Raw genomic sequence first — 25,965 nt, 5'->3', positions numbered from 1 at the left:
CCCAGGTCTGACAGAATCCGTGCATAAGATCTAGGTGCTGCTGTAGGCCCTCCTTGGTTGGTGACAGAAGCACCAGATCATCAGCAAACAGCAGACATTTGACTTCGGATTCAATTAGGGTGAGGCCGGGTGCTGCAGACTTTTCTAGTGCCCGCGCCAATTCGTTGATATATATGTTGAAGAGGGTGGGGCTTAAGCTGCATGCCTGTCTCACCCCACGACCCTGTGTGAAGAAATGTTTGTGTTTTTTGCCAATTTTAACCGCACACTTGTTGTTTGTGTACATGGATTTTATAATGTCGTATGTTTTACCCCCAACACCACTTTCCATCAGTTTGTATAGCAGACCCTCATGCCAAATTGAGTCGAAGGCTTTTTTGAAATCAACAAAGCATGAGAAGACTTTTCCTTTGTTTTGGTTTGTTTGGTTGTCAATTATGGTGTGCAGGGTGAATACATGGTCTGTTGTACGGTAATTTGGTAAAAAGCCAATTTGACATTTGCTCAGTACATTGTTTTCATTGAGGAAATGTACGAGTCTGCTGTTAATGATAATGCAGAGGATTTTCCCAAGGTTACTGTTGACGCATATTCCACGGTAGTTATTGGGGTCAAATTTGTCTCCACTTTTGTGGATTGGGGTGATCAGTCCTTGGTTCCAAATATTGAGGAAGATGCCAGAGCTAAGGATGATGTTAAAGAGTATAGTATTGCCTCTCTCTCTTTCTCTCACAGTCAGGCCTTCTCTCTCTATACTGGGCCTCTCTCTCTCTCTCTCCCTCTCACAGTCAGGCCTTCTCTATGCACTGGGCCTCTCTCTCTCTCTCCCTCTCACAGTCAGGCCTTCTCTATGCACTGGGCCTCTCTCTCTCTCTCTCACAGTCAGGCCTTCTCTCTACACTGGGCCTCTCTCTCTCTCACACACAGTCAGGCCTTCTCTCTACACTGGGCCTCTCTCCTCTCTCTCACAGTCAGGCCTTCTCTCTACACTGGGCCTCTCTCTCTCAATTCAATTCAATTCAATTCAAGGGCTTTATTGGCATGGGAAACGTGTTAACATTGCCAAAGCAAGTGAGGTAGATAATATATAAAGTGAATATATAAAGTGAAAAACAATAAAAATTAACAGTAAACATTACACATACAGAAGTTTCAAAACAATAAAGACATTACAAATGTCATATTATATATATACAGTGTTTTAAGTATCTCTCTCTCACACAGTCAGGCCTTCTCTCTACACTGGGCCTCTCTCCTCTCTCTCACAGTCAGGCCTTCTCTCTACACTGGGCCTCTCTCCTCTCTCTCACAGTCAGGCCTTCTCTCTACACTGGGCCTCTCTCCTCTCCGTTCCTCCTCTGTGGGCCCTCGCTGCCCTGGTTGTCCTACACCAAATCACTGTTTCAGGGCCCCGGGATCCCACTGAGCGTGTTGCCATGGTTACAGGGAAGCTCATGGTGGGATGAGTCTCAAAGTGAGCTGTCCCTGGGTGGAATGGCCCGCTGCTGAATGGAGAGACAAAATGACCTGGTTGGGCCCCTATTTAAAGAGAGCATAAAGGAGCCCCAAGGACTTGAGACAAAAGAGAGGGAGCGAGAGAATCAGAGAGGGAGCGAGAGAATCATAGAGGGAGCGAGAGAATCAGAGAGGGAGCGAGAGAATCAGAGAGGGAGCGAGAGAATCAGAGAGGGAGCGAGAGAATCATAGAGGGAGCGAGAGAATCAGAGAGGGAGCGAGAGAATCAGAGAGGGAGCGAGAGAATCAGAGAGGGAGCGAGAGAATCAGAGAGGGAGCGAGAGAATCAGAGAGGGAGCGAGAGAATCAGAGAGGGAGCGAGAGGGAGCGAGAGAATCAGAGAGGGAGCGAGAGAATCAGAGAGGGAGCGAGAGAATCAAAGAGGGAGCGAGAGAAGAAGAGAGGGAGCGAGAGAAGAAGAGGGAGCGAGAGAAGAAGAGGGAGCGAGAGAAGAAGAGAGAGAGCGAGAGAATCAGAGAGGGATAGTAAAAGAGAAGAGGGGAGAGAAAAGAGAGAGGAAGGGAATGAAAGGCAGGTAAAGAAAGAGCAGAGCAGCGCTTAGAGAAGGATTGGGGAGGAGGAGTTTACATTGATTCATTTGAGATCAATTCTTTGATGTTATTGACGTTGTTTAGTTGTTAACAGTTTATCCGAAAGTAGATTTTTTTTTTAGGCACATTTTTGTTTGTGAATCGAGTTATTTATTATTTAAATCTAGTTCTTTTGGAGTTTGGAACTTGTTTTTATTTTTTATTAGCCGGAAGATGCTACAGCTCGAAAGTGCTACAACAGATCAAAAGAGATAACATGGACACATTTGTATTTTTTTTGTATAAATCTTGGAAGATATTTAATCAGACATGGCTGCCACACCCAAGCCTGTGTTTTCTCTTCTCTCTCTCTGGGTCTCCACCTAGCTACGCCTGTGTGTGTTTGTTGCTCTCTGTGAGAGTCCCTTCCATGCTGGGTTGCTCTGTGTGTGACGGCCCTGGTGTCATTGAGCCTGAGCTGCTCAGGGGCCCGGCCCAACACACCTGAGCCTGATTTGGGGCCATTGCTGCCAGGGGCCTGTCTCTGCCAGCCACATACACACACACACACACACACACACACACACACACACACATAGAGGTTGCTAGTTCGAATCCCCGAGCTGACAAGGTACAAATCTGTCGTTCTGCCCCTGAACAGGCAGTTAACCCACTGTTCCTAGGCCGTCATTGAAAATAAGAATTTGTTCTTAACTGACTTGCCTAGGTAAATAAAGGTACATTTAAAATTAAAATAAATGTGTATATATATATATATATATAGTACCAGTCGAAATATTGTCTTTATTTTGACTATTTTCTACATTGTAGGATAATAGTGAAGACATGAAAACTGTGAAAGAACACATACCTAAGGGTGGAAACATCACACATGGGAGCACATGGGAGCATGAGCAGCAGTATCCTTTCTTTTTTCTATTATAATAACAGACAGTGAGGTAATGATATGTCTTTGTTGTCATCCTAGCCTCTTGCATGGTTGTGGTAGATGGGTAGTGACACTGCTGTTGAAATGAAAGAGCAAATATTTCAAATTTTCTTAAAACGTTTTAAAAAACCTAGGCCTACCATAATACAGTGACAATGAAAGTATGAAGGGTACAGCTGAACAATCATTAAAATAGAAACAAATACGTCAATAGCCAATTTACCAGCAACATTGATTATCGAGGGATAGAGTGTTCCAAAGATTTAAAAAATACTGTGAGGCAATATTATAATTTGACTTACTGAGAGGCCCAGCTGGGCACTATTCTAGATTTGACATTTGTGAGAAGCAGGTAGACCTAAGTCTATGTGTAGTCAGGGAGAAGCCAGTCAGGTAGACCCACATCTATGTGTAGTCAGAGAGAAGCCAGTCAGGTAGACCCACATCTATGTGTGGTCAGGGAGAAGCCAGTCAGGTAGACCCACATGTATGTGTGGTCAGAGAGAAGCCAGTCAGGTAGACCCACATCTATGTGTAGTCAGAGAGAAGCCAGTCAGGTAGACCCACATATATGTGTAGTCAGAGAGAAGCCAGTCAGGTAGACCCACATCTAAGTGTAGTCAGAGAGAAGCCAGTCAGGTAGACCCACATCTATGTGTAGTCAGAGAGAAGCCAGTCAGGTAGACCCACATCTATGTGTGGTCAGGGAGAAGCCAGTCAGGTAGACCCACATGTATGTGTGGTCAGAGAGAAGCCAGTCAGGTAGACCCACATCTATGTGTAGTCAGAGAGAAGCCAGTCAGGTAGACCCACATATATGTGTAGTCAGAGAGAAGCCAGTCAGGTAGACCCACATCTAAGTGTAGTCAGAGAGAAGCCAGTCAGGTAGACCCACATCTATGTGTAGTCAGAGAGAAGCCAGTCAGGTAGACCCACATCTATGTGTAGTCAGAGAGAAGCCAGTCAGGTAGACCCACATCTAAGTGTAGTCAGAGAGAAGCCAGTCAGGTAGACCCACATCTATGTGTAGTCAGAGAGAAGCCAGTCAGGTAGACCCACATCTATGTGTAGTCAGAGAGAAGCCAGACCCACATCTATGTGTAGTCAGAGAGAAGCCAGTCAGGTAGACCCACATCTATGTGTGGTCAGGGAGAAGCCAGTCAGGTAGACCCACATGTATGTGTGGTCAGAGAGAAGCCAGTCAGGTAGACCCACATCTATGTGTAGTCAGAGAGAAGCCAGTCAGGTAGACCCACATATATGTGTAGTCAGAGAGAAGCCAGTCAGGTAGACCCACATCTAAGTGTAGTCAGAGAGAAGCCAGTCAGGTAGACCCACATCTATGTGTAGTCAGAGAGAAGCCAGTCAGGTAGACCCACATCTATGTGTAGTCAGAGAGAAGCCAGTCAGGTAGACCCACATCTAAGTGTAGTCAGAGAGAAGCCAGTCAGGTAGACCCACATCTATGTGTAGTCAGAGAGAAGCCAGTCAGGTAGACCCACATCTATGTGTAGTCAGAGAGAAGCCAGACCCACATCTATGTGTAGTCAGAGAGAAGCCAGTCAGGTAGACCCACATCAGACACGCTCCGCTCTGTCAACATCAACAATAAAGACAAACCAGACACATGCTCATTGCTCACATGGAGTGCGTAAATGATGGTACGAAATAAACCAAAGCTTGTTTCTCACAAGTGCAAAAGGTTGTGAACTCTGAAAACAACTTTTCCGTTCCGAGAATGAGAATGCTAAATTTCTGTAATTTATACATGCATTAACAAATTTGTGTTTAACAAAATGAAAAGGATTAATGGTAAATTACCGTAATTTATACATGCATGAATAAAAATGTATGCAAAAAAATGAAATTGATTAATGGTAAATTGGCTGTTTTACAAACGCTATGCTACCACATGTGTGTTCATTAAAGTTCAGACACGGAAGGCTTTAGCCTGGGCTACTATTCTACTTAGCAGGGATAGGAGGGTGGCAATTTTTTTGTCTCGCCTAGGGCAGCTTATCGGCTAGAACTAGGGCTGTCACGTGACCATATTACCGCCACACCGGCGGTCACGAGTCATGACGGCAGTCAAATTCCACGTGGCCATTTAGTCACGGCAATTAGGCTTCTCCCAGCTCTGATGCTGCTGATGTTCATTAGTAGTCTACCAAACTTGCTAACTGCCTGGTACTCAGCACTATTGTCCCTCTAATTACTCTGACATCAGTGAAAATAAAATATAATCAAACACTTAATGAGAGCATGAGCTCATGTTGCGCAACATTTCTATAGGCTATGCAATGAGAAATGGGAGTGATGGCCTCTATTAAAAAGAGGAGGATCCCATTAGCTTTCTATAGGCTAGGCCTACTATATTTATTTCTCAACTTTCCTAATATTAAGCACATTGCTTCTTTTTACAGCAGGAGTATAGCCTACCTGGCTGGCATGAAAATAAACCACAGGGAAAAGTTTCCTCCTTTCGCTATTTAACTGCATTGATGACATGTATTTTTTCCCACTGCCCCTGTTTTGAGACATTTGCATGATAAAGGTCCATTCTAAATTAAATAAAAATCACACATACACCAACGTTCAAAAGTTTGGGGTCACTTAGAAATGTCCTTGTTTTGAAAGAAAAACATGTCTTTTTGCCCATTAAAATAACATCAAATTGATCAGTAATACAGTCTAGACATTGTTAATGTTGTAAATGACTATTGTAGCTGGAAACGGCTGGTTGTTTATGGAATATCTACATAGGCGTACAGAGGCCCATTATCAGCAACCATCACTCCTGTGTTCCAATGGCACGTTGTGTTAGCTAATCCAGGTTTATAATTTTAAAAGGCTAATTAATCATTAGAAATCCTTTTTACAATTATGTTAGCACAGCTGAAAACTGTTGTTCTAATTAAAGAAGCAATAAAACTGTCCTTCTTTAGACTAGTTATTTAGAATAGAATAGGTCAACTTTAGTACTATGGGGATAGTAGATTGACATAGGCTAGTGCTTTTGCTGTTCGTTAGGCCTACTCATCTTGTTGGCTGACGAAAACTACATGTGAACAGTTCTTCCAATATCTTCCATATGCACCTCGGAATTGGATAAGGACGCACACAGTTGCATCCCGATGTGCCTGTCTTCACTAGCCTGTGAGAAAGATCCGATCACGTGACTGGTAGCCGGGAGAAGGGAATTAAGGCGTGGATTTTTTGGGGGGCATTAAGGCCACACAAAGTGTATGCAGCCGGGAATTTCAAGGCATTATCAAGTGCTTGTCAATTGTGAATGAGAGACTGATGAAGTGTGTACAGCCTGCGCAAAAAAACTAAGCAGAGCTCATGCCTTTCATGCAACTTAATTTTGTTTATTTATTAGAGTCGCATCATGCAGCCTTAGAATGTATTAAACATCTAAACCTATAGCCCAACATTTGTATCACAACTAAAGTTACATAAATAACTCTAGACTGCATTTTCTTCATATCATGTTTCTTTAGAACTGTCTAAAATAAATAATGGATTTATTTTGATGATGTAGGCTATATTACATGGATTTATTGTGAAGGTGTAGGCTATATTACATGGATTTATTGTGAAGGTGGAGGCTATATTACATGGATTTATTGTGAAGGTGTAGGCTATATTACATGGATTTATTGTGAAGGTGGAGGCTATATTACATGGATTTATTGTGAAGGTGTAGGCTATATTACATGGATTTATTGTGAAGGTGGAGGCTATATTAAATGGATTTATTGTGATGATGTAGGCTATATTACATGGATTTATTGTGATGATGTAGGCTATATTACATGGATTTATTGTGATCATGTAGGCTATATTACATGGATTTATTGTGAAGGTGGAGGCTATATTACATGGATTTATTGTGATGATGTAGGCTATATTACATGGATTTATTGTGATGATGTAGGCTATATTACATGGATTTATTGTGAAGGTGTAGGCTATATTACATGGATTTATTGTGATGATGTAGGCTATATTACATGGATTTATTGTGAAGGTGTAGGCTATATTACATGGATTTATTGTGATGATGTAGGCTATATTACATGGATTTATTGTGATGATGTAGGCTATATTACATGGATTTATTGTGATAGTGTAGGCTATATTACATGGATTTATTGTGATGATGTAGGCTATATTACATGGATTTATTGTGATGATGTAGGCTATATTACATGGATTTATTGTGAAGGTGTAGGCTATATTACATGGATTTATTGTGAAGGTGGAGGCTATATTACATGGATTTATTGTGAAGGTGTAGGCTATATTACATGGATTTATTGTGATGATGTAGGCTATATTACATGGATTTATTGTGAAGGTGGAGGCTATATTACATGGATTTATTGTGATGATGTAGGCTATATTACATGGATTTATTGTGATGATGTAGGCTATATTACATGGATTTATTGTGAAGGTGTAGGCTATATTACATGGATTTATTGTGATGATGTAGGCTATATTACATGGATTTATTGTGATGATGTAGGCTATATTACATGGATTTATTGTGATGATGTAGGCTATATTACATGGATTTATTGTGATGATGTAGGCTATATTACATGGATTTATTGTGATGATGTAGGCTATATTACATGGATTTATTGTGATGATGTAGGCTATATTACATGGATTTATTGTGATGATGTAGGCTATATTACATGGATTTATTGTGATGATGTAGGCTATATTACATGGATTTATTGTGAAGGTGTAGGCTATATTACATGGATTTATTGTGAAGGTGTAGGCTATATTACATGGATTTATTGTGAAGGTGTAGGCTATATTACATGGATTTATTGTGAAGATGTAGGCTATATTACATGGATTTATTGTGAAGATGTAGGCTGTATTGCATGGATTTATTGTGAAGGTGTAGGCTATATTACATGGATTTATTGTGATGATGTAGGCTATATTACATGGATTTATTGTGAAGGTGGAGGCTATATTACATGGATTTATTGTGATGATGTAGGCTATATTACATGGATTTATTGTGATGATGTAGGCTATATTACATGGATTTATTGTGAAGGTGTAGGCTATATTACATGGATTTATTGTGATGATGTAGGCTATATTACATGGATTTATTGTGATGATGTAGGCTATATTACATGGATTTATTGTGATGATGTAGGCTATATTACATGGATTTATTGTGATGATGTAGGCTATATTACATGGATTTATTGTGATGATGTAGGCTATATTACATGGATTTATTGTGATGATGTAGGCTATATTACATGGATTTATTGTGATGATGTAGGCTATATTACATGGATTTATTGTGATGATGTAGGCTATATTACATGGATTTATTGTGATGATGTAGGCTATATTACATGGATTTATTGTGATGATGTAGGCTATATTACATGGATTTATTGTGAAGATGTAGGCTATATTACATGGATTTATTGTGATGATGTAGGCTATATTACATGGATTTATTGTGATGATGTAGGCTATATTACATGGATTTATTGTGATGATGTAGGCTATATTACATGGATTTATTGTGAAGATGTAGGCTGTATTACATGTATTTATTGTGATGATGTAGGCTGTATTACATGTATTTATTGTGATGATGTAGGCTATATTACATGTATTTATTGTGATGATGTAGGCTATATTACATGGATTTATTGTGATGATGTAGGCTATATTACATGTATTTATTGTGATGATGTAGGCTATATTACATGGATTTATTGTGATGATGTAGGCTATATTACATGGATTTATTGTGAAGGTGTAGGCTATATTACATGGATTTATTGTGAAGGTGTAGGCTATATTACATGGATTTATTGTGATGATGTAGGCTATATTACATGGATTTATTGTGAAGATGTAGGCTGTATTACATGTATTTATTGTGATGATGTAGGCTGTATTACATGTATTTATTGTGATGATGTAGGCTATATTACATGTATTTATTGTGATGATGTAGGCTATATTACATGGATTTATTGTGATGATGTAGGCTATATTACATGTATTTATTGTGATGATGTAGGCTATATTACATGGATTTATTGTGAAGATGTAGGCTGTATTACATGTATTTATTGTGATGATGTAGGCTGTATTACATGTATTTATTGTGATGATGTAGGCTATATTACATGTATTTATTGTGATGATGTAGGCTATATTACATGGATTTATTGTGATGATGTAGGCTATATTACATGTATTTATTGTGATGATGTAGGCTATATTACATGGATTTATTGTGATGATGTAGGCTATATTACATGGATTTATTGTGAAGGTGTAGGCTATATTACATGGATTTATTGTGATGATGTAGGCTATATTACATGGATTTATTGTGAAGATGTAGGCTGTATTACATGTATTTATTGTGATGATGTAGGCTGTATTACATGTATTTATTGTGATGATGTAGGCTATATTACATGTATTTATTGTGATGATGTAGGCTATATTACATGGATTTATTGTGATGATGTAGGCTATATTACATGTATTTATTGTGATGATGTAGGCTATATTACATGGATTTATTGTGATGATGTAGGCTATATTACATGGATTTATTGTGAAGGTGTAGGCTATATTACATGGATTTATTGTGATGATGTAGGCTATATTACATGGATTTATTGTGAAGGTGTAGACTATATTACATGGATTTATTGTGATGATGTAGGCTATATTACATGGATTTATTGTGAAGGTGTAGGCTATATTACATGGATTTATTGTGATGATGTAGGCTATATTACATGGATTTATTGTGAAGGTGTAGACTATATTACATGGATTTATTGTGATGATGTAGGCTATATTACATGGATTTATTGTGATGATGTAGGCTATATTACATGGATTTATTGTGATGATGTAGGCTATATTACATGGATTTATTGTGAAGGTGTAGGCTCTATTACATGGATTTATTGGACTTTTTAAGATGTAGATGTTCCAAAGGGCTGCATCAGTGGCTTGTAGGATATGTGTTGAAGCCAGGAGATGATAAATGTGTTTATGTTAAGTAACTGTCAATTTGCCGTGAAAATTTCATGACCGCCACAGACCTAGCCAGGACCGGGCCTGATTAGCGTTGATTAGTCTATAAATTAAGAAAATATTCTTTATCAAATTATGCCATGCCAGATTGGAGAGGATTGGTGTATTGTCCATTTGACACAACATTAGTGCATTATATATATATATATATATATATTATTACAACCTTGTTGACTGCTGTTGAATAATTTTTTAAAAAAGAAGACACATTCAACCATTTTTAAAAGAAGACAGATGTATGTATTTACTAGGAAGCAATGAATACGTGCATTATGTAAAATAATGTCCACACATCAAAGATTGTGCCATAGGCTATAGCGCTGTAAACCCCCGCACATCTAGCCAATCAGCTGCTGGAGAATCACTCTACACCCCCACATCTAGCCAATCAGCTGCTGGAGAATCACTCTACACCCCCCACATCTAGCCAATCAGCTGCTGGAGCATCACTCTACACCCCCACATCTAGCCAATCAGCTGCTGGAGCATCACTCTACACCCCCACATCTAGCCAATCAGCTGCTGGAGAATCAAAGGACAGTTGGAAAAGAGGAGGAGATAGTAGGAGGAGAAAGTTTAATCGACAGACTAAGTTAGCAAAACAATCACTTATTGTCAAGTTATGGTCAAGTTTATCTATATGAGAAAAAAACAATCTTTAAATTGATGTAGGCCTATTTAAACGGTCTTGACGGTCATCTTATTTTCCTGATGGTCTTTGTCCATAACCATCAGTGACATGGTTATCTTATTTTCCTGATGGTCTTTGTCCATAACCATCAGTGACACGGTTATCTTATTTTCCTGATGGTCTTTGTCCATAACCATCAGTGGTTATCCAGTTCCCGTCACAGCCCTAATAACTAGCTCAGTTCCCACTATCTCTTGTCTCTAGATATGTTTTGTACTGACAGAGGAAGTTAAGAGTCTCTAAGAAAACACGTTTCTAAAAATGTTTTAAATGTACAAGCAGTTGGTATTATCCCAGCAGTTAATCATGTAGCTCCGTCTTTAGTGTTGTCAGCCACACATGGAAGGAAATGAACACCACTAATAAATACACTGCAGAGGCATCTCCAGGGACCTGAGGAAGACAAGTTATTCATATTAATTCCATCAATCAATCAATCAATCAAATGTTTTTCTGAAGCCCTTTTTACATCAGCTGATGTCACAAAGTGCTGTACAGAAACCCAGCCTAAAACCCCAAACAGCAAGCAATGCAGATGTACAAGTAATGATTCTCTCATAACGGCCTGGCAGATATATGTATCTATTCCCCAAGGGGTTTTCTTTAGTATTTCCTGTAGTACTTGTTAGTACTTCTCTATCCAGTATTTCCTATAGTACCTATTAGTACTTCTCTATCCAGTATTTCCTATAGTACCTATTAGTACTTCTATACCAAGTATTTCCTGTAGTACTTGTTAGTACTTCCCTATCCAGTATTTCCTGTAGTACTTGTTAGTAATTCTCAATCCAGTAGTTCCTGTAGTACTTGTTAGTACTTCTCTATCCAGTATTTCCTGTAGTACTAGTTCGTACTTTTCTATCCAGTATTTCCTGTAGTACTTGTTAGTAATTCCCTATCCAGTACTTCATGTAGTACTTGTTAGTAATTCTCAATCCAGTAGTTCCTGTAGTACTTGTTAGTAATTCTCAATCCAGTATTTCCTGTAGTACTAGTTAGTACTTCTCTATCCAGTATTTCCTGTAGTACTAGTTAGTACTTCTCTATCCAGTTCCAAAGAAGATCAGATTTGGTACTTTATTATTGGCAGTAGCATTCCTGAGTTCGACCCACCATCAACAGGAAGGGTTGTTTATTTTCCTGCAGATCACAAAGGCTGGAAAAGCAAAACGGTAAAAAAACAAATTTAGGGGGAGCAAGAGGAGGAGAAGTGGAGGACATTTCATTAGCGGTCCATTCCTGTCCGTTTAGGCTCTACAGGGCAGAACACGCACACACACACACACACAAGGCACAGGAGTGTGTGGCTGATTGGTGTTTGATTAGGCCATATTTTAAGACAAACGGAAGGAACATTTTGCCTTAACGGGCGTGGTGCTGTTTGCCAAGTCACACGCACACTCACAGCGCAACTTAATTGCATCTTTTTGGTTTTGCAACGCAGGCCACCCTGCATTGTGAGCTGTAGCAGAGACAAAGGAAGAGCAGGGAGAATTTATTTTTTATTTTTTTATTTCACCTTTACTTAACCAGGTAGGCTAGTTGAGAACAAGTTCTCATTTGCAACTGCGACCTGGCCAAGATAAAGCAAAGCAGTGTGAACAGACAACACAGAGTTACACATGGAGTAAACAATTAACAAGTCAATAACACAGTAGAAAAAAAGGATAGTCTATTTACATTGTGTGCAAAAGGCATGAGGAGGAGGTAGGCGAATAATTACAATTTTGCAGATTAACACTGGAGTGATAAATGATCAGATGGTCATGTGCAGGAAGAGATACTGGTGTGCAAAAGAGAAGAAAAGTAAATAAATAAAAACAGTATGGGGATGAGGTAGGTAAAAACTTGTTCATACTGTAGCTACCTGAAGTAATCAGCGATCTGACTAAAAAGAATAGGTGAAAACGATGTCATTAATTCAACGTTCATCTTAGATCAGTGATTACTTCAAAGAAGAGAGAAAGGAAGGATACATGTTAAAAGTACGTCTATTATGTTTCTATTATTCTGGTTTACACAAGGCCTGTGTCCCAAATGGCACCCTATTCTATTCCAGGCGGTGTCAGAGGAAGGCCCTAAAAGTTGTCAGACTCCAGCCACCCAAGTCATAGACTGTTCTCTCTGCTACCGCATGGCAAGCTGTACCGATACACCAAGTCTAGAACCAACAGGACCCTGAATAGCTTCTATCACTAAGCCATCAGACTGATAAATAGTTAGTTAAATAGTTAACCAATAGTTACCAGGACCCTGAACAGCTTCTATCACTAAGCCATCAGACTGATAAATAGTTAGTTAAATAGTTAACCAAATAGCTACCCAGACCCTGAACAGCTTCTATCACTAAGCCATCAGACTGATAAATAGTTAGTTAAATAGTTAACCAAATAGCTACCCAGACCCTGAACAGCTTCTATCACTAAGCCATCAGACTGATAAATAGTTAGTTAAATAGTTAACCAAATAGCTACCCAGACCCTGAACAGCTTCTATCACTAAGCCATCAGACTGATAAATAGTTAGTTAAATAGTTAACCAAATAGCTACCCAGACAATCTGCATTGACCCTTTTTGCACAAACTTTTTTGACTAATCACATACGTTGCTCTACTGTTTACTATCTGTCTCTTTATTCCTAGTTATATGTACATATCCACCTCAATTACCTCATACCCCTGCACATCAACTTGGTACTGGTACCCCTTGTATATTGCCAAGTTATCATTACTCATTGTGTATTGATTATTACTTTTATTATTATGTGTTATTACTTTTCTATTATTTATCAGTTTCTCTCTCTCTGCATTGGTGGGAAGGATCCATGAGTAAACATTTCTCTCTCTCTGCATTGGTGGGAAGGATCCATGAGTAAACATTTCTCTCTCTCTGCATTGGTGGGAAGGATCCATGAGTAAACATTTCTCTCTCTCTGCATTGGTGGGAAGGATCCATGAGTAAACATTTCTCTCTCTCTCTGTATTGGTGGGATGGATCCATGAGTAAACATGTCTCTCTCTCTGCGTTGGTGGGAAGGATCCATGAGTAAACATTTCTCTCTCTGCATTGGTGGGAAGGATCCATGAGTAAACATGTCTCTCTCTCTGCGTTGGTGGGAAGGATCCATGAGTAAACATGTCTCTCTCTCTGCATTGGTGGGAAGGATCCATGAGTAAACATTTCTCTCTCTCTGCGTTGGTGGGAAGGATCCATGAGTAAACATCTCTCTCTCTGCATTGGTGGGAAGGATCCATGAGTAAACATGTCTCTCTCTCTGCGTTGGTGGGAAGGATCCATGAGTAAACATTTCTCTCTCTCTGCATTGGTGGGAAGGATCCTTAAGTAAACATTTCTCTCTCTGCATTGGTGGGATGGATCCATGAGTAAACATTTCTCTCTCTCTGCATTGGTCGGAAGGATCCATGAGTAAACATTTCTCTCTCTCTGCATTGGTGGGAAGGATCCTTAAGTAAACATTTCTCTCTCTGCATTGGTGGGATGGATCCATGAGTAAACATTTCTCTCTCTCTGCATTGGTGGGAAGGATCCATGAGTAAACATTTCTCTCTCTCTGCATTGGTGGGAAGGATCCATGAGTAAACATTTCTCTCTCTCTGTATTGGTGGGATGGATCCATGAGTAAACATTTCTCTCTCTCTGCATTGGTGGGAAGGATCCTTAAGTAAACATTTCTCTCTCTGCATTGGTGGGATGGATCCATGAGTAAACATTTCTCTCTCTCTGCATTGGTCGGAAGGATCCATGAGTAAACATTTCTCTCTCTCTGCATTGGTGGGAAGGATCCATGAGTAAACATTTCTCTGTCTCTGCATTGGTGGGAAGGATCCATGAGTAAACATTTCTCTCTCTCTCTGTATTGGTGGGATGGATCCATGAGTAAACATGTCTCTCTCTCTGCGTTGGTGGGAAGGATCCATGAGTAAACATTTCTCTCTCTGCATTGGTGGGAAGGATCCATGAGTAAACATGTCTCTCTCTCTGCGTTGGTGGGAAGGATCCATGAGTAAACATGTCTCTCTCTCTGCGTTGGTGGGAAGGATCCATGAGTAAACATCTCTCTCTCTGCATTGGTGGGAAGGATCCATGAGTAAACATGTCTCTCTCTCTGCGTTGGTGGGAAGGATCCATGAGTAAACATTTCTCTCTCTGCATTGGTGGGAAGGATCCATGAGTAAACATGTCTCTCTCTCTGCGTTGGTGGGAAGGATCCATGAGTAAACATTTCTCTCTCTCTGCATTGGTGGGAAGGATCCATGAGTAAACATGTCTCTCTCTCTGCATTGGTGGGAAGGATCCATGAGTAAACATTTCTCTCTCTCTGCGTTGGTGGGAAGGATCCATGAGTAAACATTTCTCTCTCTCTGCATTGGTGGGAAGGATCCTTAAGTAAACATTTCTCTCTCTGCATTGGTGGGATGGATCCATGAGTAAACATTTCTCTCTCTCTGCATTGGTCGGAAGGATCCATGAGTAAACATTTCTCTCTCTCTGCATTGGTGGGAAGGATCCATGAGTAAACATTTCTCTCTCTCTGCATTGGTGGGAAGGATCCATGAGTAAACATGTCTCTCTCTCTGCTTTGGTGGGAAGGATCCATGAGTAAACATTTCTCTCTCTCTGCATTGGTGGGAAGGATCCTTAAGTAAACATTTCTCTCTCTGCATTGGTGGGATGGATCCATGAGTAAACATTTCTCTCTCTCTGCATTGGTGGGAAGGATCCATGAGTAAACATTTCTCTCTCTCTGCATTGGTGGGAAGGATCCATGAGTAAACATTTCTCTCTCTCTGTATTGGTGGGATGGATCCATGAGTAAACATTTCTCTCTCTCTGCATTGGTGGGAAGGATCCTTAAGTAAACATTTCTCTCTCTGCATTGGTGGGATGGATCCATGAGTAAACATTTCTCTCTCTCTGCATTGGTGGGAAGGATCCATGAGTAAACATTTCTCTCTCTCTGCATTGGTGGGAAGGATCCATGAGTAAACATTTCTCTCTCTCTGTATTGGTGGGATGGATCCATGAGTAAACATTTCTCTCTCTCTGCATTGGTGGGAAGGATCCTTAAGTAAACATTTCTCTCTCTGCATTGGTGGGATGGATCCATGAGTAAACATTTCTCTCTCTCTGCATTGGTCGGAAGGATCCATGAGTAAACATTTCTCTCTCTCTGCATTGGTGGGAAGGATCCATGAGTAAACATTTCTCTCTCTCTGCATTGGTGGGAAGGATCCATGAGTAAACATGTCTCTCTCTCTCTGTATTGGTGGGATGGATCCATGAGTAAACATGTCTCTCTCTCTGCGTTGGTGGGAAGGATCCATGAGTAAACATTTCTCTCTCTGCATTGGTGGGAAGGATCCATGAGTAAACATGTCTCTCTCTCTGCGTTGGTGGGAAGGATCCATGAGTAAACATTTCTCTCTCTGCATTGGTGGGAAGGATCCATGAGTAAACATGTCTCTCTCTCTGCGTTGGTGGGAAGGATCCATGAGTAAACATTTCTCTCTCTCTGCATTGGTGGGAAGGATCCATGAGTAAACATGTCTCTCTCTCTGCATTGGTGGGAAGGATCCATGAGTAAACATTTCTCTCTCTCTGCGTTGGTGGGAAGGATCCATGAGTAAACATCTCTCTCTCTGCATTGGTGGGAAGGATCCATGAGTAAACATGTCTCTCTCTCTGCGTTGGTGGGAAGGATCCATGAGTAAACATTTCTCTCTCTGCATTGGTGGGAAGGATCCATGAGTAAACATGTCTCTCTCTCTGCGTTGGTGGGAAGGATCCATGAGTAAACATTTCTCTCTCTCTGCATTGGTGGGAAGGATCCATGAGTAAACATGTCTCTCTCTCTGCATTGGTGGGAAGGATCCATGAGTAAACATTTCTCTCTCTCTGCGTTGGTGGGAAGGATCCATGAGTAAACATTTCTCTCTCTCTGCATTGGTGGGAAGGATCCTTAAGTAAACATTTCTCTCTCTGCATTGGTGGGATGGATCCATGAGTAAACATTTCTCTCTCTCTGCATTGGTCGGAAGGATCCATGAGTAAACATTTCTCTCTCTCTGCATTGGTGGGAAGGATCCATGAGTAAACATTTCTCTCTCTCTGCATTGGTGGGAAGGATCCATGAGTAAACATGTCTCTCTCTCTGCGTTGGTGGGAAGGATCCATGAGTAAACATTTCTCTCTCTCTGCATTGGTGGGAAGGATCCTTAAGTAAACATTTCTCTCTCTGCATTGGTGGGATGGATCCATGAGTAAACATTTCTCTCTCTCTGCGTTGGTGGGAAGGATCCATGAGTAAACATCTCTCTCTCTGCATTGGTGGGAAGGATCCATGAGTAAACATGTCTCTCTCTCTGCGTTGGTGGGAAGGATCCATGAGTAAACATTTCTCTCTCTGCATTGGTGGGAAGGATCCATGAGTAAACATGTCTCTCTCTCTGCGTTGGTGGGAAGGATCCATGAGTAAACATTTCTCTCTCTCTGCATTGGTGGGAAGGATCCATGAGTAAACATGTCTCTCTCTCTGCATTGGTGGGAAGGATCCATGAGTAAACATTTCTCTCTCTCTGCGTTGGTGGGAAGGATCCATGAGTAAACATTTCTCTCTCTCTGCATTGGTGGGAAGGATCCATGAGTAAACATTTCTCTCTCTCTGCATTGGTGGGAAGGATCCATGAGTAAACATTTCTCTCTCTCTCTGTATTGGTGGGATGGATCCATGAGTAAACATTTCTCTCTCTCTGCATTGGTGGGAAGGATCCATGAGTAAACATTTCTCTCTCTCTGCATTGGTGGGAAGGATCCATGAGTAAACATGTCTCTCTCTCTGCGTTGGTGGGAAGGATCCATGAGTAAACATTTCTCTCTCTGCATTGGTGGGAAGGATCCATGAGTAAACATGTCTCTCTCTCTGCGTTGGTGGGAAGGATCCATGAGTAAACATTTCTCTCTCTCTGCATTGGTGGGAAGGATCCATGAGTAAACATGTCTCTCTCTCTGCATTGGTGGGAAGGATCCATGAGTAAACATTTCTCTCTCTCTGCGTTGGTGGGAAGGATCCATGAGTAAACATCTCTCTCTCTGCATTGGTGGGAAGGATCCATGAGTAAACATGTCTCTCTCTCTGCGTTGGTGGGAAGGATCCATGAGTAAACATTTCTCTCTCTGCATTGGTGGGAAGGATCCATGAGTAAACATGTCTCTCTCTCTGCGTTGGTGGGAAGGATCCATGAGTAAACATTTCTCTCTCTCTGCATTGGTGGGAAGGATCCATGAGTAAACATGTCTCTCTCTCTGCATTGGTGGGAAGGATCCATGAGTAAACATTTCTCTCTCTCTGCGTTGGTGGGAAGGATCCATGAGTAAACATTTCTCTCTCTCTGCATTGGTGGGAAGGATCCTTAAGTAAACATTTCTCTCTCTGCATTGGTGGGATGGATCCATGAGTAAACATTTCTCTCTCTCTGCATTGGTCGGAAGGATCCATGAGTAAACATTTCTCTCTCTCTGCATTGGTGGGAAGGATCCATGAGTAAACATTTCTCTCTCTCTGCATTGGTGGGAAGGATCCATGAGTAAACATGTCTCTCTCTCTGCGTTGGTGGGAAGGATCCATGAGTAAACATTTCTCTCTCTCTGCATTGGTGGGAAGGATCCTTAAGTAAACATTTCTCTCTCTGCATTGGTGGGATGGATCCATGAGTAAACATTTCTCTCTCTCTGCATTGGTGGGAAGGATCCATGAGTAAACATTTCTCTCTCTCTGCATTGGTGGGAAGGATCCATGAGTAAACATTTCTCTCTCTCTGTATTGGTGGGATGGATCCATGAGTAAACATTTCTCTCTCTCTGCATTGGTGGGAAGGATCCTTAAGTAAACATTTCTCTCTCTGCATTGGTGGGATGGATCCATGAGTAAACATTTCTCTCTCTCTGCATTGGTCGGAAGGATCCATGAGTAAACATTTCTCTCTCTCTGCATTGGTGGGAAGGATCCATGAGTAAACATTTCTCTCTCTCTGCATTGGTGGGAAGGATACATGAGTAAACATTTCTCTCTCTCTCTGTATTGGTGGGATGGATCCATGAGTAAACATGTCTCTCTCTCTGCGTTGGTGGGAAGGATCCATGAGTAAACATTTCTCTCTCTGCATTGGTGGGAAGGATCCATGAGTAAACATGTCTCTCTCTCTGCGTTGGTGGGAAGGATCCATGAGTAAACATTTCTCTCTCTGCATTGGTGGGAAGGATCCATGAGTAAACATGTCTCTCTCTCTGCGTTGGTGGGAAGGATCCATGAGTAAACATTTCTCTCTCTCTGCATTGGTGGGAAGGATCCATGAGTAAACATTTCTCTCTCTCTGTATTGGCGGGATGGATCCATGAGTAAACATTTCTCTCTCTCTGTATTGGTGGGATGGATCCATGAGTAAACATTTCACTGTTAGTTTCCACCTGTTGTTTATGAAGCATCTGACAAATAACATGTGATTTGATGTATTCCCTATATAGTGCACTATGGGCCCTGGTCAAAAGTAGTCCACTGTAAAGGTAATAGAGTACAGTTTGGGATGCAGCCAAGGCCTACAGGAGATGGGCTGTAAAGGTAATAGAGTACAGTTTGGGATGCAGCCAAGGCCTACAGGAGATGGGCTGTAAAGTGGTGGTAGGGTCGGAGAGAGTCAACGTTACAACATGGTGGTTTCAGAGTGCAATTTATTGACTGTGAGGGACTACACCGAGGACAAGAGGACTACACCGAGGACGAGAGGACTACACCGAGGACGAGAGGACTACACCGAGGACGAAAGGACTACACCGAGGACGAGAAACAGGGGATTAATGAAACTGTCTAAATCAAATCACAAGTTAGTGGTCACATACACATATTTAGCAGATGTTATTGTGGGTGTAGTGAAATGCTTGTGTTCCTAGCTCCATCAGTACTTATGTGCAGTGTGACTACATTATGACCAATGGGGCGGAGTGCCGTCATTTAATGTATGGTATGACCCTGTGCAATTGGTTGGTAAATGTGTGGGCCTACAGGCTACCTCTGAAGTAAAACGTCCCGGTTCTACTCTGAAAGTAAACGGTTGGTGAGATGTTACTGGCCCAGTCCCAGATCTGTCTGTGCTCTTGCGAACTCCATTGCTGTCCTTGTTGTCATGACAATGAGTGATAAGGAGTTGGCATGATAGTGCAAAACAGACTGGCAGGTCGTGAACATAAACAACAGTTTGAGGAATGTGGTGCTGTCTAGGGTCTATACTGCCTCAAGCACCGTGGCTATAGAGTTAACTAAAGAAAGGTGCTATTGAAGCTAGGTGCTAAACGTGTAGCCTAAACCAACTCGCACAGTATCGTGTATGTAAAATAATGTGCTCACGTTATTTTACCAAGAGATTTTCTGTCTCTTGGTGAATCTATACTGCAGAGTTAGTGGATAAGAGTTAGACATATTATGGGGAACAAAGGTGTTTAATTGGTTTAAATTCCATTGCTAAACATGTCTGCAGATATGCATGTGTCGGATGGAGAGTCATTCTGGGGGAAGGTTTCACAGGAATTTTCATTTTGTCTTCAGAATGCGTAGCTTTCAATCATCAGATAGCCTACATAGCAACGTTGTTAAAATGTTTTATTTTATTTTAGCTGCATGTAGATAATTCCCTGGCACGCACTATAAAAGAAAAGGGGGATTGGGAAAGCCGACTACATATCATTAAATCCATGGGAGAAAAGTATGCCTTTATCTTTTAATAAATGGAGGGGAAGCCAGGAGGATACATGAAATGACTGTATAACAGCAGAGGGAGGAGAGCCTTCTGAAGACTTAATTCACCTTAATTATAGCAGAGAGAGAGGGAGATGGGGAGAGAGAGAGAGAGGGGGAGATGTTGGGAGGGAGAGAGAGAGAGGGTGAGAGAGAGAGGGTGAGCGAGAAAGAGAGAGAGAAAGAGAGAGAGAGAGGGTGGGAGAGAGAGAGAGAGAGAAAGAGAGAGAGGGAGAGGGTGGGAGAGAGAGAGAGAGAGAAATGTTAAACTCTGGAGAGAGCTAAGCACATTACAGGTGTTTACAGCCTAGTGTGTCTGCACGCTTGTAACTGTGTGTACTTGCACCCCTGTTTATAGTACTTGTACTGCGTGTGTGTGTGTGTGTGTGTGTGCATGCCTGCGCATGTGAAAGTTAAAAGTGAACAGATTACACACACATTGTGCACAGGACGCAGCAGTTGGACCTCATGCTGAGTGTCAGTACTTACCTGTTGTTAGCATAGCCCTCCTCTTCCTTTCTGTCCTGTGTCCAAACGCTAGCCATCCTGCTTTCCTCTCCCTGCTGTAGGCTGTGGTTTCTGTCCACTCGGGTTGGATTGTACCCTCTTTCTCGTGCTCAGAGCCAACATGGGACTCCATTGAGCATTTCGCTACGCTCGCAATAACATCTGCTAACCATGTGTATGTGACCAATAAAATTTGATTTGATTTGAGCATAGAGGCTGGGCTGAACACTGTATGTCTGGCTTCAAGCCAGTGGCTGTGTTCCATGTTTCATCAACCATAGGGCTCTGATCATACGCAGTGTTGAGAATAGCATCAACCATAGGGCTCTGATCATACACAGTGTTGAGAATAGCATCAACCATAGGGCTCTGATCATACACAGTGTTGAGAATAGCATCAACCATAGGGCTCTGATCATACGCAGTGTTGAGAATAGCATCAACCATAGGGCTCTGATCATACACAGTGTTGAGAATAGGGTGTTATTTGAGATGCGGACTAGCTCTGCGTAAGAGTCAGTGTTTATGACAGACAGACAGGTCTTCTGCATGACAGACAGACAGGTCTTCTGCATGACAGACAGACAGGCCTTCTGCATGACAGACAGACAGGTCTTCTGCATGACAGACAGACAGGTCTTCTGCATGGCAGACAAACAGGTCTTCTGCATGGCAGACAGACAGACAGACAGACAGACAGACAGACAGACAGGTCTTCTGCATGACAGACAGACAGACAGACAGACAGACAGACAGGTCTTCTGCATGACAGACAGACAGGTGGCGGTGTAGAGTTTCTGACATGGACGTGATGCCTTTCCTGTTTTGTTTATGTAAGTAGCTTCAGGGCTTTTTCTCAAGCTTTACAGAATCCGCTATAGAAATGTAAAGGTCATTTCCGATTGAGCCGACACATGCAGTGTTCACCGTGAATGTAGTCTCCGTTAAAGCAGGAACATTGCATTCAAATTTCAATAAGGCTGTAAAGTTTAACTTCCACAATGTGGATTGAATAAGAGCCCCTGCAATCTACTTACTGTCACGACTTTCGCCGAAGTCGGCCCCTCTCCTTGTTCGGGCGGCGTTCGGCGGTCGACGTCACCGGCTTTCTAGCCACCGCCGCTTCATTTTTCATTTATCCATTTGTGTTGTCTTGTTTTGCACACCTGGTTTACATTCCCCAATCACACTGCATTAATTTATTCTGTTCCCCCTCATGTCTTTGTGTGATACTTGTTTTGTAACGCGCCAGGAAGGCGTTCGTTCTTTTTGTTTGAATTGTTCAACATTGATGTTTTGTGACTGTTTTTGCTTTACACGTTGCCTTGTTGGCTGGAGGTTTACACGTTGCCTTGTTGGCTGGAGGTTTACACGTTGCCTTGTTGGCTGGAGGTTTACACGTTGCCTTGTTGGCTGGAGGTTTACACGTTGTCTTGTTGGCTGGAGGTTTACACGTTGCCTTGTTGGCTGGAGGTTTACACGTTGCCTTGTTGGCTGGAGGTTTACACGTTGCCTTGTTGGCTGGAGGTTTACACGTTGCCTTGTTGGCTGGAGGTTTACACGTTGCCTTGTTGGCTGGAGGTTTACACGTTGTCTTGTTGGCTGGAGGTTTACACGTTGCCTTGTTGGCTGGAGGTTTACACGTTGCCTTGTTGGCTGGAGGTTTACACATTGCCTTGTTGGCTGGAGGTTTACACGTTGCCTTGTTGGCTGGAGGTTTACACGTTGCCTTGTTGGCTGGAGGTTTACACGTTGCCTTGTTGGCTGGAGGTTTACACATTGCCTTGTTGGCTGGAGGTTTACACGTTGCCTTGTTGGCTGGAGGTTTACACGTTGCCTTGTTGGCTGGAGGTTTACACGTTGCCTTGTTGGCTGGAGGTTTACACATTGCCTTGTTGGCTGGAGGTTTACACGTTGCCTTGTTGGCTGGAGGTTTACACGTTGCCTTGTTGGCTGGAGGTTTACACGTTGCCTTGTTGGCTGGAGGTTTACACGTTGCCTTGTTGGCTGGAGGTTTACACGTTGCCTTGTTGGCTGGAGGTTTACACGTTGCCTTGTTGGCTGGAGGTTTACACGTTGCCTTGTTGGCTGGAGGTTTACACATTGCCTTGTTGGCTGGAGGTTTACACGTTGCCTTGTTGGCTGGAGGTTTACACGTTGCCTTGTTGGCTGGAGGTTTACACGTTGCCTTGTTGGCTGGAGGTTTACACATTGCCTTGTTGGCTGGAGGTTTACACGTTGCCTTGTTGGCTGGAGGTTTACACGTTGCCTTGTTGGCTGGAGGTTTACACGTTGCCTTGTTGGCTGGAGGTTTACACGTTGTCTTGTTGGCTGGAGGTTTACACGTTGTCTTGTTGGCTGGAGGTTTACACGTTGCCTTGTTGGCTGGAGGTTTACACGTTGCCTTGTTGGCTGGAGGTTTACACGTTGCCTTGTTGGCTGGAGGTTTACACGTTGCCTTGTTGGCTGGAGGTTTACACGTTGCCTTGTTGGCTGGAGGTTTACACGTTGTCTTGTTGGCCGGAGGTTTTTGATGCAGCTGCGTCCATCTGTAATCTTTCTCCTGTAATAAAGTGTGTGTCTGTTCACAACTCTCTGCTCTCCTGCACCTGACTTCACCACCAGCAAACGCCTGACAGAATATCACATCACCATGGAGTCAGCAGGAGCAGGTACCCCGGTGTGGGAGCTCGTCCAGGAACACGCGGCAATGATACGACATCTCGTGCCATGATGGATCGCATTGTCCAGACCATGGACCGCTGGGAGAGACAGGAGGTCTTTCCAGCACCTCGACCAGCGCAACCGGGGTTACCTCTACTTGTCCCGCCCAGAGCCAGTCTCAGGGGGATGAGTCTCTCCCTTCCCAGGGAGTATGATGGGGCAGTAGCACGGTGCCAGGGGTTCCTCTTACAACTGGACCTGTACCTGGCTACCCAGCTCCCTCAGGAAGGGAGAGAGTGTCCGCCCTCAACTCATGCCTCTCGGGCTGTGTCTGGCACTTCAATTCCCAGCGAGAAGGTTTTCTCCGCGGCAGGGGACATAGTGACTGCCCTAACCCTAACCCTAACCCTAACCCATCCTCATCTTTTAGAAAAAGAATTTGAAGTTATAAGCTCAGGTCTGCTTTGCTTCCTTTCTTAACTTGTTTTTGATGACGTGGACACAGGCTATTTATTCATTCACTATTCAAAGGAAGAAGGAATCATGCCTCATATTAAACTTTAATTTAACAATTGAGTGTTGAATATTTTATTTTAATATTTTGTTTCAACAGTTCCTTTAAGTAATAATGGAAAGCGAAGTTGTATTTGTCTCCCTTTTTTTTTGTTGCTGATCTGATCCGATCCGAACCGTGACTTTTGTGATCCTTTGCACCACTACTATCTAGTAGCATTATTATCTAGTAGCATTATTATCTAGTAGCATTATTATCTAGTAGCATTACTATCTAGTAGCATTATTATCTAGTAGCATTATTATCTAGTAGCATTATTATCTAGTAGCATAACTATTACTATCTATTATTCTTTATTCTCCATAGAAACCCATGAACATAGTGAGAAAGAGTAGATTGTAGCCTATATGTTATATTGTGACAAGATTTATGGAGTTCTGGAGTATTGTGATGGCTTGTCTCTCTTCAAAGGGACAATACCACACTTCTTTTCTACTGAGACAAAATAGTTTGTAGAAGATGTAAATGACTCCATCCTTTATCCTTCCTCTCAACTTAAAGAGAGGGAGCTGAGCTTGCCTGTAGAGGGAGTTGAGAGGGATCTGAGCTTGCCTGTAGTGGGAGCTGAGAGGGAGCTGAGCTTTCCTGTAGAGGGAGCTGAGAGGGAGCTGAGCTTGCCTGTAGTGGGAGTTGATAGGGAGCTTAGCTTGCCTGTAGAGGGAGTTGAGAGGGAGCTGAGCTTGCCTGTAGTGGGAGCTGAGAGGGAGCTGAGCTTGCCTGTAGTGGGAGCTGAGAGGGAGCTCAGCTTTCCTGTAGAGGGAGCTGAGAGGGAGCTGAGCTTGCCTGTAGTGGGAGCTGAGAGGGAGCTGAGCTTTCCTGTAGAGGGAGTTGAGAGGGAGCTGAGCTTGCCTGTAGAGGGAGCTGAGCTTGCCTGTAGTGGGAGCTGAGAGGGAGCTGAGCTTTCCTGTAGAGGGAGTTGAGAGGGAGCTGAGCTTGCCTGTAGTGGGAGCTGAGAGGGAGCTGAGCTTGCCTGTAGTGGGAGCTGAGAGGGAGCTGAGCTTGCCTGTAGAGGGAGTTGAGAGGGAGCTGAGCTTGCCTGTAGTGGGAGCTGAGAGGGAGCTGAGCTTTCCTGTAGAGGGAGTTGAGAGGGAGCTGAGCTTTCCTGTAGTGGGAGCTGAGAGGGACCTGAGCTTGCCTGTAGTGGGAGCTGAGAGGGAGCTGAGCTTGCCTGTAGTGGGAGTTGAGAGGGAGCTGAGCTTGCCTGTAGTGGGAGCTGAGAGGGAGCTGAGCTTGCCTGTAGTGGGAGCTGAGAGGGAGCTGAGCTTTCCTGTAGAGGGAGCTGAGAGGGAGCTGAGCTTGCCTGTAGAGGGAGCTTAGCTTGCCTGTAAGTGGGAGCTGAGAGGGAGCTGAGCTTGCCTGTAGAGGGAGCTGAGAGGGAGCTGAGCTTGCCTGTAGTGGGAGCTGAGAGGGAGCTGAGCTTGCCTGTAGAGGGAGCTGAGCTTGCATGTAGTGGGAGCAGAGAGGGAGCTGAGCTTGCCTGTAGAGGGAGCTGAGAGGGAGCTGAGCTTTCCTGTAGAGGGAGCTGAGAGGGAGCTGAGCTTGCCTGTAGAGGGAGCTGAGAGGGAGCTGAGCTTGCCTTGTAGGTACATTTTTGTTGTTGTCAGG

General features: G+C 42.6%; 1 protein-coding gene across 1 annotated transcript in view; it reads left to right on the top strand.

Annotated features, from left to right (window-relative positions):
* Positions 1-25,965, top strand: part of LOC139389919 (E3 ubiquitin-protein ligase znrf3-like) — a 181,740-nt gene that overhangs the window by 115,370 nt on the left and 40,405 nt on the right. The window lies entirely within an intron of this gene.

The sequence above is a fragment of the Oncorhynchus clarkii genome, chromosome 30, assembly GCF_045791955.1.
Source record: "Oncorhynchus clarkii lewisi isolate Uvic-CL-2024 chromosome 30, UVic_Ocla_1.0, whole genome shotgun sequence".
In the NCBI taxonomy this organism is placed as follows: domain Eukaryota; kingdom Metazoa; phylum Chordata; class Actinopteri; order Salmoniformes; family Salmonidae; genus Oncorhynchus; species Oncorhynchus clarkii.
Note: the sequence above shows the minus strand (reverse complement) of the source record. Positions and strands in the feature narration are given on the sequence as shown.